This window comes from Antennarius striatus, chromosome 4, assembly GCF_040054535.1.
Source record: "Antennarius striatus isolate MH-2024 chromosome 4, ASM4005453v1, whole genome shotgun sequence".
In the NCBI taxonomy this organism is placed as follows: Eukaryota; Metazoa; Chordata; class Actinopteri; order Lophiiformes; family Antennariidae; genus Antennarius; species Antennarius striatus.
The window spans coordinates 21,614,141-21,630,979 of NC_090779.1; the positions used below are offsets into that span (position 1 = coordinate 21,614,141).

At 42.4% G+C, this 16,839-nt stretch overlaps 1 pseudogene; it reads left to right on the plus strand.

Annotated features, from left to right (window-relative positions):
* The first annotated feature begins 1,641 nt into the window (after positions 1-1,641).
* Positions 1,642-4,728, plus strand: LOC137594336 (hyaluronidase-5 pseudogene; annotated as a pseudogene).
* Positions 4,729-16,839: the final 12,111 nt, after the last annotated feature.

Below are 16,839 nucleotides of genomic sequence, written 5' to 3' on the forward strand. Positions count from 1 at the left end.
TGTCTATCGCACATTTGAATGTTTTTGGACTACTTAGATTATGACTTGTGCCTGTTTTCTGATTGTGCCTCAGCCTTACGTCTCTTTACCTCTGCCTGGAATCTGAACATTCCAGATTGCCTCTCTAGACACCTTAGACATTAGAAATGTCATATTGACTACCATTAAAATCACATTTTTAATCTCCCGGCCATGTAATCCATAATGTAAGCATTTCATTGTGAAGAAAATGAGGGATTTTTGACATTTTTATTGTATCCCACCAGGTTCTGCTTTTTTCCATTGTAGGCTGATGCATGAATGTCTTGATTTTGGAGCCATGTGACTCCCAGGGATCCCTAAGAGTGTTTTTGGGGCATGTGCTAGGGTTACAAGCACATACCCCATCTCTTCGGGAACACCCTCTCTTGGTAGGTTTTAGAGGACTCCCACTCAGGATGGACTGATTTCCACTCGACCTCCAGGAGATTCAAGTCTCAGTCTAGAAGTCAGGAAAGCCTTGAATTAAATCCTATGGCATACACAATATTTGCAGTAATTCAAACCTGATATAATGTATTACGTATTAAAGACAATACAACAGAAAACATATTGTATTATTCAGAGATCAGCATTAATCAGCATTTTGGGACATTTTTGTAGCTGAAGGTTTGTCCAGTCCTTCAGTTCCAGATCAGATCAAATCCTGAACAGCCTCGAGTACCACTTCTTCTCTTCCTTCTGGATTTGGGCCTCAACTTCCTCGAACTGGAAGATCAAGGTCTTCTTGTTTTCCAACTCCTGCGCTTTCTATAGCAGAGTGGTCTTCAGAGACTCTGTCTCTGGGAGGAGGAATGAATTTCCTCTTTTCACTGGGTCTGGTAGCTTCTGGACTCCTGTTCCTTCTACATCAGCGCGTGTTTGAGCTCTAGTTGGTCCTTGAGAGCGACAGCTTCTCCTCCTGGCAGTTCACCTCACTGGTCTGAAAGAGAAGTTCAGCCTCTTTTGTGTGTTGCTGTCCGTTGGGGTGACGGTGGGGCTGGGTTTCACACCCAGTTCATCAAAACATAAACACACCTTTTATTAGAGTCTTTGATGTGTTGTTGCGAGGATAGTAGTTTGCACCAGAATACCCTGATTTTCACTCATTCATTCATTCATATTTAAGAAGGAGATGGAGGTGGATAGGACATGTCCTCAGAAAGATGACTACGTGAGAACAGCACTATACTGGACACCAGGGGGCAGAGAAAACGGGCAGGCACAAAGATTCCTGGTGTAGAACAGTGGCGGGAGAGATGAAAGTAATGGGACATACACTCTTGCCCAAAACAGGCAAGAGTGGAGGTCTTTTGTTACTGTCCTACAAGTCAGTTTGACATGAAAGACAGTGAGAAGATGAAAAAGAATAAGCCATCTTGCCAGAAACCTGGGATCTCTTTCATCACAAATTTTGATCTTCCAAATACTTATTTGTGTTGCAATTTCACACACATGCCCCTTTCACATGAAAAGAACAAAGCACAGTGACACATTAAAGTCAAAGCAAGGAATTCTTTATATTGCATGCACTATCAGAACATCAGCCAAAATCGACTAAAGCTTGAAGAATAATCAGAAATTTCTAGGAGGTATGATATCATGTAATTGATGTCACTTTATTTTTAATACAAATACATATTTGTCCTTGCATTTTCACACAAGGCACATTTTCTTTTATGCAAAAACACAAATCATTGCCTGCCATCCTTAAGATCGCACCTAAGCCAAATGTATGTCATTTATCTGCATAAGCCATTCGGCCATACTAGAAACAAAAGATATTACATGAAATTTCTCCTGAAATCAAAAATTGATAAATAACACGATACAGTGGAAAACATTAAAAACAACAATTTTGAGGCATTGGATTTAGAATGGAAGCCTTTTAATCTGTAAATAATAATGTAAAATAAAGTATTTCAATGCTTTTCAATTGACCAAAATGGCAATGATAGAGCCAAGTGGTACAACAGATTTACACAGTGTATTATTGATATATTGAATATGCTGAAGTTGAAAATGACAAAATCACCAAAAAAATCTAGAGAGGATTAATTATGTATTTGTTAGAATGCATGTCCACTCTTTGCTAAATATTTGTATTCCTAATACATGCATGCTACGTGCTAGTGTAGTCTAGCAGATATTGTTTCAAATGTCTGTTTAATATTTGCTAGGGTGGAATGGGAAATAATTATTTGGATGAGGTTACTGACCTCTAAGCAAAGCTTGTTTGTGAACTGATCTTCTGTTTCTTTTTCACATATAGGAGTGCAAAACAAAATGAGGCTTCGTTTTAATCAATGTATCATTGTAACGCTTGCAATGTTTACTCTTGTTGAGGCATTTGACTACAGAACAGATCCTCCAATCCGTGCCGGCAATCACTTTGCTTTTCTGTGGAATTCTCCAACTGAGCTCTGTGAATCCCAATTCAACTTGCCCATCAACCTTACCTACTTTGACTATATCGCAAGCCCATTGAGGACAGTAGTCAACCAATCCATCTCGATGTTCTTCGTTGATCATTTCGGTATACATCCCCGCGTGGAGTTTGACAGAAATCTAAGCGTAGATCGTATTATTCATAATGGCGTACCTCAGCTGATAAACTTGACTGAGCACCTTCTGCTGGCAGCGAGTGACATTGTCAACTATATCCCTCCTAACCATGTGGGCCTTGCTGTGCTTGACTTTGAGGATTGGAGGCCACAGTGGGTCAGAAACTGGGGAACAAGAGACATTTATCGACAGCTGTCTATAGACTCTGTTTACGAAAGGTACAGTTCGTTGTCTAAAAGAAAGGCAATGCAAATGGCGATAGATGAGTTTGATCAAGCATCCAAGGCTTACTTTCTTGAAACATTACGCCTTGGTAAGAGACTTCGTCCCGATCGACTCTGGGGTTACTATCTGTACCCCGACTGCTACAATTATCAATACAAGGAACCACACAAATTTGACAGCTACACAGGAGAGTGTCCGGACGAGGAGATATTGAGGAACGATAACCTGAAGTGGCTCTGGAATGAGACCACAGCAATTTATCCATCAATCTACCTTAAGCTGGTGCTGAGAGAAACCAATCAAGCTCGACTGTATGTTCGGAAACGCGTGGAGGAGGCCCTGAGGTGTTCAGTACTTGCTGAGAGAAACGTGTCTGTCCCTGTGTATGCCTTCGTTCGTCCAGTGTACAAGGACTACAGTGACACATACATGTCAGAGGTAAGACACACTTGCACCACTGTTCTCTCTCAGTCATACCTAACATATAACTGTTTTTTTACCCTATGAATTTGAATAGGAATACCAGATTGGCTAGCATGTGTTTATAGTTCCACATGGGAATATGGGGAGTACTGGTGTGTAAACTGCAGAAATAATACTGGTGCTTTAAGCTGGACTTAAAGCACCAGTATTGTTTCCACGGTTACCTAGAGGCCTATTTTACCTGTCTTGACAACCAGAAGCAGTAACGGATTCAGCACCAGATTTAATATCTGGTTTGTTTCAATTTTCAGGCTAATCCTAACATTAAAGAATTTAATCTAGCCATGAGTCAAATACACATAGTAAAGTAATAAATGGGAAACAACTAAATTAATTTTAGAGAGTTAAGTGATAATTGGACGTCAGGTTGTTGTTGGTCAAACTAAAAAATAAAAAAACATGAGTAGTCTTGTGTTCATGTATTTTAAGTCTTCTGAAAAAGCAAATGTAGGAGAAGAACCTCAGTCAGTAGGTGAAATCTGCTCTCCATCTTGTTGAATCAATCAGCTCAACTGAAGTTGTTTTCCTGTTCTAATCGTTAGTTTTTGGTCTGTCTGTTTCGTTTGGCAGTTTGATCTCGTCAGCACTATCGGAGAAGCTGCTTCTCTTGGCGCCGCTGGCGTTGTTTCCTGGATAGACGAGGATATTGCTCGTTCGGAGGTAAGATCCAACATCCCTGACATCAGGTTTTCTGAACATCATAACAATATGTTACAACGTGTCACTGTCTTTTTTATCAAATCCTGTAGGAAACCTGCAAAGATGCTCAACGGTACCTGGATGAGATTTTGAATCCGTACATAATCAATGTCTCCACTGCAGTGCAAATCTGCAGTGAGGCGATCTGTCAGAACCAAGGCCGCTGTTCAAGGAAAATACGGGACTCGGACACCTACCTCCACCTGAACGAAACGGAATACCAGATCCATCGGGGGCCCCCAAATGATACCTGGGCTGTGAGTGGGAACCTCACACAGTCTTACATCGACTGGTTTGACAGCAACTTTGACTGCATGTGCTACACCAAGGAGCCATGCAGAGTGATTACTGCATCTTCAGGGCGCAGTTTAGTCGCTAACAGATCTATCCTCCTGCTAATGATGCTGACCTTGTATGTTGTGCTGTTCCACTAAAAGCTCAAATTTCTCTTCATAATAAGTGGGGGCGGCACGGTGGCGCAGTAGGTAGCACTGTTGCCGCACACCAAGGCGTTTCCGGGTTCGCGTCCCACTCTGTGTGGAGTTTGCATGTTCTCACCGTGTCTGCGGTTTCTCCAGCTTCCTCTGACCCCAAAAATATCAATTTAGGTTAACTGGCCTGTCCCAAACTGACCGTAGGTGTGAGTGTCGATGCTTGTCTATGTGGGTGTCTATGTGTGGCTCCGCGGTGCACTGAGAGTGGCGGGCAGCTCCTGCTTGGTGCACCCCAAATGAGCAACTTAATAATAATAATAACCATTACTTTAATTGTCCCTCTTGGGGAAATGCGTTTTACACATCACACTTCACATATACATATGTGTTAATTACACACACAGCAGTTACAGGCCCCAGAACACAGCACACACTAGGGGCCTGTAGGCATGCAGTTAGTATAGAGAGGACATACAGAGGTACAAGGAGGCAGAGTGACGGGTCACGCACGAGGGTCACGCCCCAATGAGCATCTTGTAGGGGACTTGTGGGGGGACTGCGCCTTGCTCAAGGGCGCCTCTCAAGGGCACCTCTCTCAAGGGAGCCTCGGCAGTGGCTGGGAGGTGAGCTGACGCCTCCTACCGTCGGCTCACACTCCGATGGTTCTTCTGGCGGGAGCGGGAATTGAGCCCCTGATCTCAGAACATTGGTTGACCCGCTCTACCGTGCACTTTACCACTGAGCCACCACCGCCCAAAAGCCACTGCTGCCCCAATTTCTCTGGATTTCTTCCAGAGAAAACAATCAATCGACCTTTATTTGTATAGCACTTCATCACATCAAAGACATTATCTTTTGCACCATCCTGAACTGGATTTAGATCATAATCTTAATCCAGTTCACATTTCACAACAGCTCCCCGTGACCCGCTGCGGAGGATATGGCAGTGGTAATCTGAAGATAACTAACTAACAACATTTTAGTTTAGTTTAGTTTAATTCGCCATAACAATGTAGTTAGTTGGTAATTGGATTCATTAATCTGTATTTATGATTGTAGATTTTGAGGTAAATTGTTATTGGCTGCTTCATGCATCCAATCCAATCCAATCCAAACTTTATTTGTTGAGCACTTTACCACAACCGCAGTCGACCAAAGTGCTGTACAGGCGAATGAATAAAAAAGAACAAACATTATAGATAAAAGACAAAATGGCTCAAATATTATAAGTAAAGTTAATCAACTAAAAACATAAAACATAAAATTGCTGATTTGCTGAGGCAGATTGTTCCACAATTTGGGTGCCACAACAGCAAAGGCACGGTCCCCTCTGAGCTTCTGTTTGGTTTTAGGCACATTCAGGAGCAGCTGATCAGCTGACCTGAGAGAGCGAGCAGGTGCATAGCGGTGTAGAAGCTCAGAGAGGTAAGGTGGGGCAAGGGCATTCAGGGATTTAAAAGTAAATAAAAGAATTTTTAAATGGATTCTAAAATGTATGGGCAGCCAGTGGAGTGAGGCTAAAATGGGGGTAATGTGCTCATGTTTACGGGTGCTGGTCAACAGACGTGCAGCAGCGTAAGTTGTACAGTTTTATAAAGCCCATTCTTCAGCTGTCGAGCTCGTTTAGCGATATCAGCATTCTTTTTGTTGAGATTCTCATCGATGTAGACGTCTTTTCCTTTCAGTTTAGGGCCTCGTTTCAGAAGAGCAATTTTGAACTTGCGGTTGTAGAACTTTATCAGCACTGCAGGTGGTCTCCTACCTCCAGATGGTAGTGGGTAACATGTCTCAATCTGGTCCTGCTCGATATTAATCTCCAGGTCCCTCAGTTGAGTAATCACCTGTTGTTCCACCGACTCATAATCAGTGATGTGTACAGCTTCCTCTCCTCTGGTCATGGCGTGAGCATAATTTCTCGGCTTAAGTTTGATGCCGGTGCTTTGTTCAAATTCCTCCATTCTTTGTTGTCCTTGCTCTGCGCCTTTCTGCATTTTTCCCATGTCATCCTCCACTTTTTCCATGCGGTCAATTAACGGTTTCAGCTTTTCTTCCAGCCTCTTATCAAATTCACTGTTGAACTTATCGAAGTCACTCCTGTGCTTGTCCACAGTGCGGGATAGTGCACTCACAGTGCTCTGTAGCTCTTCCATCCCAGAGGCCACCCGTTCAAGGGTTTTATTCTCATGTTTATTCTCAGACTCCTCGGATTTCCCTCTCCCTTTTGGCATTTTGAGGGAATCAGTGAAAGTTAATGAGTGTTTATCCAATAGGAGTCTTAGAGAGATAGCAAAGTTAGCAACAACGAGAGACAGAAGAAAAGACGTCTGCTCTCATTGAAAGCCAGAAGTCTTTTGGGGATGGATGGGAAATTTACAAAAACACACCAACTTTGGACAGTGGATGCTCTCTGCGAAGCCATTGTGACCATTTGAAAGGAACATTCTCACTAGCCTCATGGAAACACAATCATGTCAAAATGAATTTTTAAAGTGATCAAAAAGAATGGCGCAGTTACTCATTACTGAGTCCTTTTTTTGGAAATTTAATTCCCATTTGTGGAGGGGGTGTTGTTTTTTGTTTTGTTTTTTTTTAGATGTGGTTTTAAATTTGTGATCAACTGATGAACAGTCTGTTTTGGGTTGCTTGTTTTTCATTACAATGATTGTTGTGTTTCAGAACGTGAGGACATCAAATAAAGAATAAAGAATTCGTCATTACAAAAAAACTTATTGTTCCTTGGTATTCTTTTACTGGAGCATCCTCTTCAGGTTCTTCTCCTAATCCTCCTTGGCCTTTCTGATATTAGTCCTGATGTGTAAGTGGGTGGTTCTCAGCTCCTCTCAGCTCTAAAAGTCCTTTTCTAATCATTCAGAGTGACTTTGATGTCTTTTGTTACCCAGGTCTTGTTGTTAGGATAGCAATGAACAGTCTGAGCTGAAAGAGTTACACAGAAGTTGATATAGTCTGTGGCGCATTCTGTGAGCCTGTGGAAGTCCTCCCCAAATGGCTCACAGACTCTGCCAGTCTGTCATCTAAAAACAATCTTCAAGTGCCTCATATGTCTCGTTAGTCCATCTCCTGAAGGTGGTAGTATTATCCAGCTGTCGCTTCACCGGAGGATCATGTGATGATATTGCACCAGCTTTGGTTCACGACAATGGGAAGGCCTCCACCTTTCTTCTTAACACTCCCGGTGCCATCCTTGTCGGTAAAAACAATCTGTAAGTTATCTGGCATGTCTTTACATAACCACGTTCCTAGGAAGGCACTGGAGCAGCCCTCTTCTCTTGTAACACAGTAAAACTCCTTGTTGCAAAATGCTGATGTTCCAGAGTGGGGATCAGGAAACAGATTTGTAGTCCTCAACGCTTCTCTGGTCTTCTCTTACTTCCCCGGCCAAAGATAGTTCTTCCCACCCCGTAGAAACTGTCTGTTCCCCCGTACCCTCGAATCAATAACACTGCCTAAATCTGCTACTAAAGCTCGTAATGATTATATCAATCTGAGTTCAATTTATACATGTAATCTCGCACCAATATTATTTGGTAGATACATGCTGACACTAGGTAAAACTTTCATTGTTATGCTGAAGCACCCAACCTTACTTGTCATCATATTGTGTGTCTTTAATTGCCTAAGACACACCAAATGATGACAACCGCAGGTCGTCTATGGTGCCCCAACAACCCTCTGGGGTTATGGGATAACCTAGGCTAGGTTAGGTATTATGGAATATGAAAACAATAGAAAGGTTGGTCACCATGACAGCGAACAAAACATGTATATAATACTGGGGAAATAGTTTTGTGTTAGAGGAACTAATTCATGCTTAGAAATGACTCTATCACTCGGAATGTAGCCGCAAGAGGACACAAGCCAGTGTCTTATTGTGCCGGTCCCAAGCCTGGATAAATACAGAGGGTTGCATCAGGAAGGGCATCCGGCGTAAAACGTTTGCCAAATCAAACATGCGAATCAAATGTATGACTTCCATACCGGATCGGTCGAGGCCCGGGTTAACAACGACCGCCATCGGCGCTGTTGACCTACAGGGCGCCGGTGGAAATTGGATTACTGTTGGTCGAAGAAGGAGATGAGGAAAGTGCGTTCGCTCGAAGAAAGAGAAGAGGAACACCAAGAGTATAGGACTAAGAGTAGGGACGTTGAATGTTGGAACTATGACAGGAAAAGGTAGAGAGTTGGTTGACATGATGCAGAGAAGGAAGGTAGACATACTGTGTGTCCAGGAGACCAGGTGGAAAGGTAGCAAGGCTAGAAGTTTAGGAGCAGGGTTCAAGTTGTTCTATCATGGTATAGATGGGAAGAGAAATGGAGTAGGAGTTATCTTGAAGGAGGAGTTTGTTAGGAATGTCCTGGAGGTAAAAAGAGTGTCGGATAGAGTGATGAGTCTTGAAGCTAGAAATAGAAGGTGTGATGTTCAATGTTGTTAGCGGGTATGCACCACAGGTAGGATGTGAGCTGGAGGAGAAGGAGGAATTCTGGTCGGACTTCGATGAAGTGATGCAGAGCATGCCTAGAAGTGAGAGAGTTGTCATTGGAGCAGACTTCAATGGACATGTTGGTGCAGGAAACAGAGGTGATGAGGAGGTGATGGGCAGGTTTGGTATCCAGGAGAGGAACGCAGAAAGACAGATGGTAGTTGACTTTGCAAAAAGGATGGAAATGGCTGTAGTGAATACTTTCTTCCAGAAGAGGCAGGAACATAGAGTGACCTATAAGAGTGGCGGTAGGAGCACACAGGTAGACTACATCTTGTGTAGACGGTGTAACCTGAAAGAGATCAGTGACTGCGAAGTAGTGGTAGGTGAGAGTGTAGCCAAACAGCATAGGATGGTGGTGTGCAGGATGACTCTGGTGGTGAGGAAGATGAAGAGGGCAAAGGCAGAGCAGAAGACAAAATGGTGGAAGCTAAAAAAGGAAGAGTGTTGCATGACTTTTAGGAAGGAGTTAAGACAGGCTCTGGGTGATCAGGAGGTGCTTCCAGATGACTGGACAACTACAGCTAATGTGATCAGGGAGACAGGTAGGAGAGTACTTGGTGTGTCATCTGGAAGGAAAGTAGATAAGGAGACTTGGTGGTGGAATGAGGAGGTACAGGAATGTATACAGAGAAAGAGGTTAGCTAAGAGGAAGTGGGACACTGAGAGGACTGAGGAGAGTAGACAGGAGTACAGGGAGATGCAGCGTAAGGTGAAGGTAGAGGTAGCAAAGGCCAAACTAGAAGCTTATGATGACTTGTATGCTAGGTTGGACAGTAAGGAGGGAGAGCCTGATCTATACCGGTTGGCAAGACAGAGAGATAAAGATGGGAAGGACGTGCAGCAGGTTAGGGTGATTAAGGATAGGGATGGAAGTCTATTGACAGGTGCCAGTAGTGTGATGGGAAGATGGAAAGAGTACTTTGAAGAGTTGATGAACGTGGAAAATGAGAGAGAACAAAGACTAGAAGAGGTGACTGTTGTGGACCAGGATGTCGCAAAGATTAGTCAGGATGAAGTGAGGAGGGCATTGAAGAGGATGAAGAGTGGAAAGGCAGTCGGTCCTGATGATATACCTGTAGAGGTATGGAAGTGTCTAGGAGAGGTGGCAGTACACTTTCTGACTGGGTTGTTCAACAGGATCTTGGATGGTGAGAAGATGCCTGAGGAATGGAGGAGAAGTGTGCTGGTGCCCATTTTTAAGAACAAGGGAGATGTGCGGAGTTGTGGCAACTACAGAGGAATAAAGCTGATTAGCCATACAATGAAGTTATGGGAGAGAGTAGTGGAAGCTAGACTAAGGGCAGAAGTGAACATTTGTGAGCAGCAGTATGGTTTCATGCCAAAAAATAGTACTACAGATGCAGTATTTGCTTTGAGGATGTGGATAGAGAAGTACAGAGAAGGCCAAAGGGAGCTGCATTGTGTTTTTGTAGATCTGGAGAAAGCTTTTGACAGGGTGCCCAGAGAGGAACTGTGGTATTGTATGAGGAAGTCTGGAGTGGCAGAGGAGTATGTTAGAGCAGTGCAGGACATGTATGAGAACTGTAAGACAGTGGTGAGGTGTGCTGTAGGTGTGACAGAGGAGTTCAAGGTGGAGGTGGGACTGCATCAGGGATCAGCTCTGAGCCCCTTCTTGTTCGCTGTGGTGATGGACAGGCTGACAGACGAGGTTAGACAGGAATCGCCATGGACTATGATGTTTGCAGATGACATTGTGATCTGTAGTGAGAGCAGGCAACAGGTGGAGGAGAAGCTAGAGAGGTGGAGGTTTGTCCTGGAAAGGAGAGGAATGAAAGTTAGCCGCAGTAAGACAGAGTACATGTGGGTGAATGAGAGGGACCCAAGTGGAATAGTGAGGTTAGAGGGAGAAGAGATCAAGAAGGTGGAGGATTTTAAGTACTTAGGCTCAACAGTCCAGAGCAATGGAGACTGTGGAAAAGAGGTGAAGAAGCGTGTACAGGCAGGATGGAACGGGTGGAGGAAAAGGTCAGGTGTGATGTGTGATAGAAGAGTATCAGCTAAAATGAACGGAAAGGTGTACACAACTGTGGTGAGACCAGCGATGTTGTTTGGTCTAGAGACAGTGTCACTGAGGAAAAGACAGGAGACAGAGCTGGAGGTAGCAGAGATGAAGATGCTGAGGTTCTCTCTGGGAGTGACCAGGAAGGATAGGATCAGGAATGAGTACATCAGAGGGACAGCACATGTTAGAGGTTTTGGAGATAAAGTCAGATAGGCCAGACTGAGATGGTTTGGACATGTCCAGAGGAGAGATAGTGAATATATTGGTAGAAGGATGCTGAGTTTTGAACTGCCAGGCAGGAGGCCTAGAGGAAGACCAAAGAGGAGGTTTATGGATGTAATGAGGGAAGACATGAAGGTAGTTGGTGTGAGAGAAGAGGATTCAAAGGGCAGGGCTAGATGGAGGAAATTGAATCACTGTGGCGACCCCTGAAGGGAAAAGCCAAAAGGAAAAGAAGAAGAAATGACTCTATCACTCGGACCACTGGAGCATCATTAGTCATCAAAAACATATAGATGTTTACACATAACTAGTCATAAATCAATCCTTTCAATGTAAATGCCTATTTATTTGCCTATTTATATTTAGAAATATAATGCCTATTTGTATTTATAAATAGGCATTATAGTTAGATAGTTAGTTAGTTAGTATAGTTAGATAGAATTATAAAACAAGGAAACAACTCCTGATACTATTTGAAGGAAGCCAACACACGTCTAACTGCTTCCTGTATTTATCCTCGCTGGAGAGGAGAACATGGTCAAAATCCGGCTTCAGCCAGCAGCTACAAAGTTTATCTTAGCATAAAGACAGAAGAAGAAAGGAACCAACCAGCTTCACTATTTGTTTGTCTGTCACAGGAAGCTGGAATTAAACACAAGTTAACAGAGAAACCATTCATAAGAGACTCCAGCACTCAATACACATTTAAATGTCACAACATGTCATTTCACGTCCTCTCATTCATATTCAGGACTCATCAGCTGGTCTTTCAGAAGAATCTGACATCCGAGTGACCATGATGAACTGGCCTGTTGTGTGCTGGATGAATATTTCATGTCTGAAGTTTCTTCCTGGCTTCAGCTGTGACCCAGTGGTTCAACCAAACCTCCTGTGGTTGACTGTGAGTTTGAATTTTGGTCTATGCCTTGAACTTCTGATGTTTGAAATGTTTGTGTTGGTTGATCCGGCCACAGAGTTGCAGATCACACTTTACAGCACGATTTAATTCACTCATGACTGGCAGTGAAAATAGTGGCCATTAGATAAGCTGCTATAGGCCTAGACCGCTGAGGGTATGTTCTCTGTCTCACCCGTTGAAGTGCGTTACATTATTTACTTTAGGAGTTTCTGTTGTTTCTCTTTCTTTGCTTTTCTTGCTCATAATACATTGATGCTTCACATGCTTGCAAGATACTGCCGCCGTCTATATGCTTTCACTTGACAGGTGTGGATGAAGTGTGGAAGACAAAAAATCTGAAGGCCTGACAATCCTGCCCCCACTTCAGCAGCTGGATCTAAACTTTAGACTGCAATTCCATCCAGCCTATCTGCCATTCTCCCTCTGTTTCTCTTTCTCTTTTCCTTCCCCTGCCTCTATCCCCATCGTATTTCCTCTCCCACCCAACTGGTCAAGGCGGACGGATGACCACCATCCAGAGTCTGGGTCCTGCCCGGAGTTTCTTCCTCAATAGAGTTTTTTTTTTCCCTGTTTAGTGCTGCTTATGCTTGCTCTGGAGGTTTCTGTTGGGCTTCTCTGTCTGTTGAAGCGCATTGAAATGCCTGCTGATGTGATTAAGCCCTATATAAATATAAGTTGATTGATTGATTGATGTTTCCTACTGTGTGTGACAAACCACACAGATTGTTTCCCACTGCTCACTGAGGACTGCTATTTAAAGCCCAGAATTAGAATTGCAAGTAGAAGTAGAAGTAGCTCACTAAATGAGCCCAAACTGTTTATTCTCAGTGCAATTTGTGCTGAAAAGACTGAAAAAGGTCAGAAAACTTGAAGAATCCTACATTTACTGTCTGTAGATATATGAAGAAGGAACATCATCGCCAAAGTTCTGTCTCTCAATGCCAACTGAGACCTGCCGGAAACAAGTCAGTCCAGTCTAGACTGACAGCCATCGCACCCAGTGTCGGAATACCGCCACCTCTTCCTGGTGGAGCTGTCGCCCTCTGTGCTCAGGCAGCCTGGTCATCCCAGCCCAGCTTGGCTCAGCTAGGCGTCCTCCTGCCCGAATAATCAAATAGGAGCCCCTCCTTGGGGGAATAAAAGCCTTATTGTCCCGCTTCTCCTTTGTTTGGCATTCCAGCAACATTTCTAGGTCACTGACTGCCTAAAAGCGCCGCTGCCTAAACTGATTCCACACTGAGGGAATTTACCCCCTCATACTTTTCCCAGCGCTGCTAGGGAAACACAATTGGAAATATGTTCCCAGCAACAGCGGCCAGGCTGTCAAACCAGTCCAGCTTCTGTTTTCTGTCAGGGAAGATACATTATTGTTGCTGAGCCAAACCTCCCATCAAAAGGCTCTTTCATGTTGATTATTGGGTGGATAGACTTTAAGACCCTTTTCCCGTTCACATCTCCCCACATAATTATCTCTAATTTACAATATTCTGTTTGCTCAATCCATAAAGAAGTTTTATTGTAGGTTTTGTCAGGAACTACTTTTCTGGATGTGACTCAGGTGACCCAACATGATGCATAATCCTGTTTTTCATTCTCATGTTTGATTTTTTTAATACAGACAAATGATGCAATAAATTTTCTGAGCTTCTACACCAGGTTTTGCAAGAAGTTGCTTCCATTTTCTTGAACAGAATAAGACACAAGCTGTGGTCAAGGAAATGACATTAGTCAGTTTGAGAAGGATCAAATCAATGGGAAGCATCAAGCAGAAACTACTATAACAAAGTTAAAAACTGTCCAACGCATTATTAAAAATTGGAAGGATAGTGGAGACTATTGTCTTCAAGGAAGAAATGTGTCCAGAAAAACTTCCTAAATTATTGTGATCGGCGATCACTTAACCGTTTGGTGAAATCAACTCGAAGAAAAACAACAGTACAATTCAGGGCAATGTTTAAAAGTAAAAGTACACTACAGAACATTTCCACATGTACAGTGCAAAGGGAACTCAAGGGATTAGGACTGACCGGCTGTGCAGCCTTAAGAAAACCACTAATCAGTGAGGCTATCTGGAAAACAAGGATTCAATTTGCTAAGAGGTCCAACAAAAATGTTCGAGTTGTGGCCTTTTTTATTGATGATTTTTTTTGGGCCAGGAGGTGTATTTCAGGGACAACCCGAGATTTTCATCATTTCAATAAAAACTATCGAACGAAATATGTCAAATACTACATCCACAAAGATGCAAAATTGTGTTTTAATGTTCATTCCAATACTATTTATTTCTCACTTCACGGAAAGATAGAGCCGTTTTGTTTTGAACCTGTATTGCTGGTATTTTATGGTTTTTATTGACAATCTATTTATTACAAAAATATAAACAGATGTCATATAGTGTTTCATTAATAAACTATTTGTTATTGGTGGGGTTACGACCCACAAGCAGAACACCAGAAGAGAAGTTCATAGTTTAACAAAAAACAAAACTTGCTACAACAGCTTTCAGGTGAACGAACAAGGAACAGACCAACAGGCAAAAACCAGGAAACAAATAAAATCTCAAAAAGAAAGCTAAGGAGTACAAAGGGTTGGTGACAATCTGGCAGTACACTGAGGTCTGAGCTGTGTTTAAGTAGGTAGAGCCTGATTGGAGATGGGAAGCAGGTGGCTGTAGCAACACAGGTGACCGGAATGAGTGGATTGAGTGGGAGCGAACCGTGGGTACAGAGGACAGGAGGGAAAACTTCATTAAAAATAAATATATAGTCTATTATAAAAACTTCATATAGTGTTTTACAGATAAATTACTCATTAAAAATAGTCTTTTATTCATAGTCTATTATAAAAAAAAATAGCATAGTCTTAAATGAAAAATTCAAAACAAATATTATATCATGATTTTGATAAACTGTGTTTTATTTATAGTCTATTATAAGCAAATTTCATGAAGTGTTTTATTGATAGACTAAACTATTATAAACAAATATAGTGTTTTATTGGTCTATTTATTGTAAAAACAATTTACTATATGGTGTTTTAGTGACACACAATTTAATATGAATACATTTACAGTGATTTAGTGACAACTTATATATAATAAGTAATATCATATAATGTTTTATTGATTCATGATTTTTAACACATATATAGTGGATATTCTATTTATGATTAACAAATATAGTACAGTGATTTATGGATAAATTTAATTTAATTTAATTTAATATACTGTTTTGATACCCGAAGGGAAATTAAGATGAACTATAAATAAACTATTCATAAAAAACAAATATACTGTTTTATGGATAGTCTATTACAAACAAATATTGTTTAACTGATGATCTATCTTTAAATTTCCCAGTTTGGGATAAATAAAGTATATCTATCTATCTATGACAAAAAATTTCATACAATGCTTTATCCGCGGTGCACTGGCGTCATGCCCGGAGTGTCCCCCGCCTCATGCCCTATGCAGCCGAGATAGGCTCCGGCTCCCCGTGACCCGCTGCGGTGGATATAGTGGTGGTAATCTGAAAATGACTGACTGACTGACTGACTGACTGACTGACAATGCTTTATTGATAACCCATCTGATCTATGTCATACAGCCTGCGCTTTGATCTGTGGTCTTTGTTACAGGCATACCCACGAAATTACTTACATACGGAGGGACACGTGCAATTATAATATAGATGGAAAGAATCATCTGTAAATATTCTTCTATATTGGATCACATGAGATGTATAGATAAACTGATAACAGGGAGCTCAGGAGACCAACATCTTTTGGTCACCAACATCTTCTTCCACTTTCGCAGGTCACGGGTGTTCCTGGAGCCTGTCCCAAAGGACTTATGGGTGAGAGGCAGGGAACACTCTGGGCACAACGCCGGTGCACTGCAGAGCCACACAAAAGACAAACAACCACTCACGCACGCACTCACACCTACAGGAAATTTGGAACCAACCAATCCTGAAACACATGTTTTTGGAGGTGGGAGGAGGCCTGAGATCCCAGAGAGAACCCACACAGACAAGGGGAGAACATACAAACACCACAGAGAACAGGAACGGAACCTGGAACCGTTTTGCTGCGAGCCGACAGCGCTACCCACTGCGTCGACGTGCCACCCCATTACAAGTCAACTGGCATCAAATCAAATTTTGTCTGTAAATGTGCAGCTAGCTCTAATTTATCAAATATGTTTTTTTTAATATGTCTGTACTGGTGTTTGGAACAGAAGAACATTATCCAGCTCTGTCCCATCCTGGGTATTTTGGTTACCGTGGAGGCCTGGCTCATGTCCACCAATCAGGGGGTGGTGATCCTGGACCTCCCAGTACATCAGTCTCATTCCAGGGCACAGCCCTGGGAGCAGCTGGGAGAATGTCAGGCTGTCCAGCAGCACAGCCTCAGTTTCCCTGTTGGACCATTGTTTCTTAATGAATGGGGATGTCTAATTACTGGAAGAGGAACTGAGGTTGCCAGTGTTCTGTACAAAAGATTTGAACACGCAAGTTTTGGTACCAGAAGAAAAAATGAAGGGCAAATAGATAATTAAAGTACAATGTGGTTTACATACAGAGTCCTTTCGGTGAGTTCATGATGAACGAGAATGTTTTTTATTATCCAGACCATGAATCTGCGAGGCGTGTTCAGTTTTGATCTTTCCTTTGATAAAACAGCAAGTGACAGATTTTGATAGAAAATAAAAATGTTTAGAGATAATTAGAAGTTGGGAACTACTAAGAT